This window comes from Budorcas taxicolor, chromosome X (genome assembly GCF_023091745.1).
Source record: "Budorcas taxicolor isolate Tak-1 chromosome X, Takin1.1, whole genome shotgun sequence".
Taxonomy (NCBI): Eukaryota; Metazoa; Chordata; class Mammalia; order Artiodactyla; family Bovidae; genus Budorcas; species Budorcas taxicolor.
Window position 1 is genome coordinate 74,532,302 of NC_068935.1, and position 8,413 is coordinate 74,540,714.

Here is an 8,413-nt window from a genome sequence, read left to right on the forward strand (position 1 = left end):
TAACTACAGGCACTTTACTCATTCATTCATTCATTTAATTTTCCATTCAACAATTTTTACCAAGCATGAGCTATGTACTAGGCACTGGGGTAACAGGTACTGGGGGTCTAATCAAACGAAAAAAAAAAAAATCCTAGTCCTTGTTCCCCTGAAGCTTACAGTCTGTTGGAGGAGACAGAGATTTAAAACTTATACAAATAAACATATACTTTTAATGTGTGATCAGTGCTGTAAGGGAACGACCAAAGTATGGTTGATTCTCATTATTCACAGTAGCTATACTCTATAAAGTTGCTGCTAACACGAAATTAGTGAATCCTGAATCACTGCTCCCAGCGAAATGCAGACTTAAGTTCTGTGATCAGTTGATCAGTATATAGCTTTGTTTTATGTGTGCCTCTGTTTAAAGATAATTTATTTAATATAAATTGTTGGCTCATTAATATTGAACTCACGACCAGCATCATTGTAACTCAAGCCTGAATAAAGCTTATCAAACACACATAATTTTTCTGTAAGATATCACAGTCTTGTGCTTAGGAACACTAGACAGAGCTTCAGCACTATGCATGAAGGCCATTTTAAATAGCAAAATCATCAGAAAAAAAAAAAGGACGTAAGGGGGAGAAAATATGGCAGTAAATATTGGGTTGGCTGAAAAATTCATTTGGGTCTTTGCATAAGATGATTGCAAAATGGACTCTTGTTTACATTATGAGAGCTGAAACAAGAAGACAGAGTATTGTCCTGTTCAACCTCAACTGGGAACACATACCTTGGACAACTCAAACTTTTCACTGCTCTGTGCCTGTTCATGAATGATTTTCAAAATACCATGAATATTTAAAAAATTTTAAATTCCATGCATCTCACCCACCTATGGCTGATTCAGGTTGAGGTTTGACAGGAAAGAGCAAAATTCTGTAAAGCAATTATCCTTCAATAAAAAATTTTAGATTCAATTTACTTATATGTAAAAAAAATCACCCATTTCTCCTACCCTCACCACACCTCTTGCAATCACCATCTGCTTTCTGTATCTATGAGATTTTTTTACGATTCCACATGTAAAAGAGATCATATGTTATGTGTCTTCCCTTGTTTGACTTATCTCAGTTAGCGTAATGCTCTCAAGGTCCATCCATATTGTAGAAAATGGCGAGATTTCATTCTTTTTTATGGCTGAATAATATTCTGTTCTATATATAGACACACACTTTCTTTATCCATTCATCCATTGATAGACAGGTTGTTTTCATATCTTGGCTATTGTAAATACTGCTGCTATGAACATGGGGGTGCAAATATCTTTTATTATTATTTTTAAAAAATCAATTGCTTTTATTATGTGACTGTGAAATATCAACTCTACTGCTTCAAATAAAGAACCAATAATTACTTTTATAACACTAAAATCATTTGTAAACACAATATCTGTCTTGCACTTATGACTAATCCATTATAAACAAATGCCAATCTTAAAAACACAACTCCAGAATAAGTGCAGTTACACGGAGTGCAGATAAGAAAGTAAGGCGCTCATTGGCTATGCTACATCAAATGGATGAAAAGTAGAATTGATTTTATATTGGAGGTCTATATAAATAAATTAAAAAATCATTTTTTCCCCTGAATGTATGCATGCTTAGATTACTTGTACAAATAACTGAATATTCCATTTCATTCACTTCAATGGGATGAACTCTAGAAAAAGAATGAAAAATGATTTGATAATCAGCTCCCAAATTTTATGCTTTTTTTTTTTCTGTTTCCATCAATTTCCTGACATAGTTGGCATAAGCAGGAAAATCTCAGTAAATCAAGCAATTGAAGACTCAAGTAAAGCCTCAAAGTTCTTGCAGAACTCTGGCAAGTCACGTATATCCTATGTTGCTTTTGGTTTCCCACCTCTTCTTTGCTTCAAATCTCCAGGCAAGCTCCTTTTTTCATGAAAGCTGTGAATTTTCAGCATCCTTCTTGGCTTTTACAAAGTTGTGGCAGGCGATTGCTTTGGCAATTTTTACACCAAGCTCTAGAGTAGCTAGCTGATTGTTGAGTTTCTCGGCCTTCTCAATGTTCCACGCTTCCACAGCCTGGTCTATGCTCTTTTCAAGGCCCAAATTTTCTTTTTATTCTTTGCTTCAGATTGGTTTTATTTATTTATTTTTAATATAAATTTATTTATTTTAATTAGAGGTTAATTACTTTACAATATTGTATTGGTTTTGCCATATATCAACATGAATCTGCCACAGGTATACACTTGTTCCCCATCCTGAATCCCCCACCCTCTTCCCTCCCTGTACCATCCCTCTGGGTCATCTCAGTGCACCAGCCCCAAGCATCCAGGATCATGCATCGAACTTGGACTGGCAACTCATTTCATATATGATATTATACATGTTTCAATGCCATTCTCCGAAATCATCCCACCCTCGCCCTCTCCCACAGAGTCCAAAAGACTATTCTATACATCTGAGTTTTTTTGCTGTCTCGCATACAGGGTTATCGTTACCATCTTTCTAAATTCCATATATATGCATTAGTATACTGTATTGGTGTTTTTCTTTCTGGCTTACTTCACTCTGTATAATAGGCTCCAGTTTCATCCACCTCATCAGAACTGATTCAAATGTATTCTTTTTAATGGCTGACCTGCCTCTTGAGAAATCTGTATGCAGGTCAGGAAGCAACAGTTAGAACTGGACATGGAACAACACACTGGTTCCAAATAGGAAAAGGAGTACATCAAGGCTGTATATTGTCACCCTGCTTATTTAACTTATATGCAGAGTACATCATGAGAAACGCTGGACTGGAAGAAACACAAGCTGGAATCAAGATGGCTGGGAGAAATATCAATAATCTCAGATATGCAGATGACACCATCCTTATGGCAGAAAGTGAAAAGGAACTAAAATGCCTCTTGATGAAAGTGAAAGAGGAGAGTGAAAAAGTTGACTTAAAGCTCAACATTCAGAAAACGAAGATCATGGCATCTGGTCCCATCACTTCATGGGAAATAGATGGGGAAACAGTAGAAACAGTGTCAGACTTTATTTTTGGGGGGCTCCAAAATCACTGCAGATGGTGACTGCAGCCATGAAATTAAAAGACACTTTGAATCAGTTCTAATGAGGTGGATGAAACTGGAACCTATTATTCAGAATGAAGTAAGCCAGAAAGAAAAACACCAGTACAGTATACTAACACATATATATGGAATTTAGAAAGATGGTAATGATAACCCTGTATGTGAGACAGCAGAAGAGACACAGATGTATAGAACGGACTTTTGGACTCTGTGGGAGAGGGCGAGGGTGGGATGATTTGGGAGAATGGCATTGAAACATGTATACTATCATGCAAGAAACGAATCGCCAGTCTATGTTCGATACAGGATACAGGATGCTTGGGGCTGGTGCACGGGGATGATCCAGAGAGATGATATGAGTGGGAGGTGGGAGGGGGGTTCAGGATTGGGAACTCATGTACACCCGTGGCTGATTCATGTCAATGTATGACAAAACCAATACAGTATTGTAAAGCAAAATAAAGTAAAAATAAAAAATAAAAAAAATAAAAGATGCTTACTCCTTGGAAGAAAAATTATGACCAACCTAGATAGCATGTTCAAAAGCAGAGACATTACTTTGCTGACTAAGGTCCATCTAGTCAAGGCTATGGTTTTTCCAGTAGTCATGTATGGATGTGAGAGTTGGACTGTGAAGAAGGCTGAGCACCAAAGAATTGATGCTTTTGAACTGTGGTGTTGGAGAAGACTCTTGAGGATCCCTTGCACTGCAAGGAGATCCAACCAGTCCATTCTGAAGGGGATCAGCCCTGGGATTTCTTTGGAAGGAATGATGCTAACGCTGAAACTCCAGTACTTTGGCCACCTCATGCGGAGAGTTGACTCATTGGAAAAGACTTTGATGCTGGGAGGGATTGGGGGCAGGAGGAGAAGGGGACGACAGGGGATGAGATGGCTGGATGGCATCACTGACTAAGTGGACGTGAATCTGAGTGAACTCCATGAGTTGGTGATGGACAGGGAGGCCTGGCGTGCTGTGACTCATGGGGTCACAAAGAGTCGGACACAGCTGAGAGACTGAACTGAACTGAACTGAACTGAATACTCCATTGTGTATATGTACCACAGCTTTCTTATCCATTCATCTGCTGATAGACATCTAGGTTGCTTCCATGTCCTGGCTATTATAAACAGTGCTGCGATGAACATTGGGGTACATGTGTCTCTTTCAATTCTGGTTTCCTCAGTGTGTATGACCAGCAGTGGGGTTGCTGGGTCATAAGGCAGTTCTATTTCCAGTTTTTTAAGGAATCTCCACACTGTTCTCCATAGTGGCTGTACTAGTTTGCATTCCCACCAACAGTGTAAGAGGGTTCCCTTTTCTCCACACCCTCTCCAACATTTATTGCTTGTAGACTTTTGGATAGCAGCCATTCTGACTGGCGTGAAATGGTACCTCATTGTGGTTTTGATTTGCATTTCTATGATAATGAGTGATGTTGAGCATCTTTTCATGTGTTTGTTAGTCATCTGTATGTCTTCTTTGGAGAAATGTCTGCTTAGTTCTTTGGCCCACTTCTTGACTGGGTCATTTATTTTTCTGGAATTGAGTTGCAGGAGTTGCTTGTATATTCTTGAGATTAGTTGTTTGTCAGTTGCTTCCTTTGCTATTATTTTCTCCCATTCGGAAGGCTGTCTTTTCACCTTGCTTAGAGTTTCCTTTGTTGTGCAGAAGCTTTTAAGTTTAATTAGGTCTAATTTTTTTATTTTTGCTTTTATTTCCAATATTCTGGAAGGTGGGTCATAGAGGATCCTGCTGTGAAGTATGTCAGAGAGTGTTTTGACTATGTTCTCCTCTAGGACTTTTTATAGTTTCTGGTCTTACATTGAAATCTTTAATCCATTTTAAGTTTATTATCATGTATGGTGTTAGAAGGTGTTCTAGTTTCATTCTTTTACAAGTGATTGACCAGTTTTCCCAGCACCACTTGTTAAAGAGATTGTCTTTAATCCATTGTATATTCTTGCCTCCTTTGTCAAAGATAAGGTGTCCATAGGTGCGTGGGTTTATCTCTAGGCTTTCTATTTTGTTCCATTGATCTATATTTCTGTCTTTGTGCCAGTACCATATTGTCTTGATGACTGTGGCTTTGTAGTAGAGCCTGAAGTCAGGCAGGTTGATCCCTCCAGTTCCATTCTTCTCTCTCAAGATTGCTTTGGCTATTCGAGGTTTTTTGTATTTCCATACAAATTGTGAAATTATTTGTTCTAGCTCTGTGAAAAATATCGTTGGTAGCTTGATAGGGATTGCATTGAATCTATAAATTGCTTTGGGTAGTATACTCATTTTCACTATATTGATTCTTCTGATCCATGAACATGGTGTATTTCTCCATCTATTAGTGTCCTCTTTGATTTCTTTCACCAGTGTTTTATAGTTTTCTATATATAGGTCTTTTGTTTCTTTAGGTAGATATATTCCTAAGTATTTTATTTCTTGCAATGGTGAATGGAATTGTTTCCTTAATTTCTCTTTCTATTTTCTCATTATTAGTGTATAGGAATGCAAGGGATTTCTGTGTGTTGATTTTATATCCTGTAACTTTACTATATTCATTGATTAGCTCTGGTAATTTTCTGGTGGAGTCTTTAGGGTTTTCTATGTAGAGGATCATGTCATCTGCAAACAGTGAGAGTTTTACTTCTTCTTTTCCAATTTGGATTCCTTTTATTTCTTTTTCTGCTCTGATTGCTGTGCAATGCCCAAAGTTTCAACTTTATTTCCTCTTAACAGTGGAAGTCAAATCTCTCATTGACTCCAAAATAGTAAGTTCCTTCCACTGGATTTCACTTGAAGACTGTTCATTATGAGATTCTTCTTCATTCTTTAATTTGCTTTTTCTGGAGTGTTTTCTTTTTTTCTTTCCTCTTCTTGAAGTTGAGATTTTTCTGTTCAGAATGCATTTTATGCAATTCTTGAAATTTATTCCACTGTTTAAGGGAATTCCAGAGGGATACTCTTCATGTGTATTTACATTTGCCTCTGCTTCAGTGTTTGGTACATCTGTAGGAATCTCAGATCTCTGTCTTTGTAAAAATCTCATCCTCTTTACTCTCTTATAAGTTAATTTCAGAGTTGTCTTATATGATCTCATCAGAATTCAACTCAACATCGATTTTACTTAGGTCAGGAGGTAGCATCCCACTCTATATCTTAAGACCTTGCAGATATCTTTTAAATTAGTGTTTTCAAATAACTATTTAAACTGAAATTGCTGGATCATATGGTAGGTCTCTTTTTAATTTTTTGAGGAAACTCCTTACTGTTTTTTTTGTAGTGGTTGCACCAATTTACACTCTCACCAGCAAGTGCACAAGGGTTTCCTTTTATATAGATCCTTGCTAACATTGCCATTTCTTCTTTTTGATAATAGTCGTTCCAAAAGGTGTGAGGTGATATCTCATTGTGACTTTGATTCACATTTCCTTGATCATTAATGATGTAGAACATTTTTTCATGAAATTTTTGACCATCTGTTTGCTTTTTTTGGAAAAATGCCTCCTTAGAACTTCTATTTCTTTGTCAGTTTTTTAAAAATATTGAGTTGTATGAGTTTTGAAATGTGTTTTGGATATTAGCCCCCTTATCAGATATATGATTACAATTATTTTCTACCAATCAGTAGATTGCCTTTTCATTTTGTTGATGGTCTCCCTTGCTATTCAGAAGCCTTTTAGTCTGTAAGCCACGTGGTACAGCCAAAAAAAATGTCACTCAGAATGCTAACTATCATCTTGCTGAAGTGTGTTGTAATCTTTTCACTGGTGAAGGAGCTTGCCTCCATGTTGATGGTTAATGATTGATCAGGGTGGTGGTTGGGGCTGATGGCTGATGGTTGGGGTGCCTGTGGCAATTTCTTAAAATAAGACAACAATAAACTTCACTGCATCAACTGACTCTTCCTCTCATGAAAGATTTCTCTGTGTCATGTAATGCTGTTTGATAGCATTTTACCCACGGTAGAACTTCTTTTAAAATTAGACTCAATTCTCTCAAACTTTGCCTTGGATTTGTCAACTAAGTTTATGTAATTTTCTAAATCATCTGTTGTCATTTCCACAATCTTCACTAGGAACAGATTTAATCTCAAGAAATCACTTTCTGGTCATCCATGAGAAGCAATTCCTCATCTATTAAAATTTAATCATGAGATTGCAGCAATTCAGTCACATCCTCAGTCTCCACTTCTTTTTAAATTTTTTTAATTGAGGGAAAATGGCTTTACAGTATTGTACTTGTTTCTGCCATACAACAATGCAAATCAGCAAGAAACATACTTACATCACCTTTGTCTTGCAAGCTCCATTTCTAATTCTAGTTCTTTTGCTATTTCTACTGCAGTTGATGTGACTTCCTCCACTGAAGACTTGAACCCTCAAGGTCATCCATGAAGGTTGGAATCAACTTCTTCCCAACTCCTGTTAATGTTGATATTTTTATGCCTTCCCATGACTCATGAATGTTCTTAATGGTACCTAGAATAGTAAATCCTTTCCAGGAAGTTTTCAATTGACTGCCCAGATCCATCAGAAGAATCACTATCTATGGCATCTATAGCCTTACAAAATGTACTTCTCAAAGAATAAGACTGGAAAGTTGAAATGACTCCTTGATCCGTGGGTTGCAGAATGGATGTTGTGTTAGCAATTTAAAAACAACATTTTTTGTTTGTAGACTTTTTGATGATGAACATTCTGACTGGTATGAGGTGATATCTCACTGTAGTTTTGATTTGCATTTCTCTAGTGAGTAACATTGAGCATCTTTTTATGTGTTTGTTAGCCATCTGTATGTCCTTTTTGGAGAAATGTCTGTTTAGGTCTTTTCCCCACTTTTTGATTGGGTTGTTTGTTTTTCTGATATTGGCTTGTGTGAGCTGCTTGTATATTTTGGAAATTAATCCTTTGTCAGTTGTTATTTCATTTGCTATTACCTTTTCCCATTCTGAGAACTGCCTTTTCACCTTGTTTATAGTTTCCTTTGCTGTGCGAAAGATTTTAAGTTTAATTAGATCCCACTTGTTTATTTTTGTTTTTATTTACATTACTCTAAGAAAGAGATGGGTCATAGAGGATCTTGTTGTGGTCTATGTTATAGAGCATTCTGCCTGTGTTCTCCTCTAAGAGTTTTATAGATTCTGGTCTTACATTTAGGTCTTTAATCCATTTTGAGTTTATCTTTGTGTATGGTGATAGGAAGTGTTCTAATTTCATTCTTTTACATGTAGCTTCCCAGTTTTCCAAGCACCACTTATTGAAGAGGCTGTCTTTGCCCCATTGTATATTTTTGGCTGCTTTGTCAAAAATAAGGTAGCAATA

The 8,413-nt window shown here is 36.8% G+C and overlaps 1 pseudogene; it reads right to left on the minus strand.

Moving 5' to 3' along the window:
• Positions 1-1,874: 1,874 nt before the first annotated feature.
• LOC128069527 (protein FAM204A-like) lies at positions 1,875-6,879 on the minus strand (annotated as a pseudogene).
• Between the last annotated feature and the right edge of the window lie 1,534 nt (positions 6,880-8,413).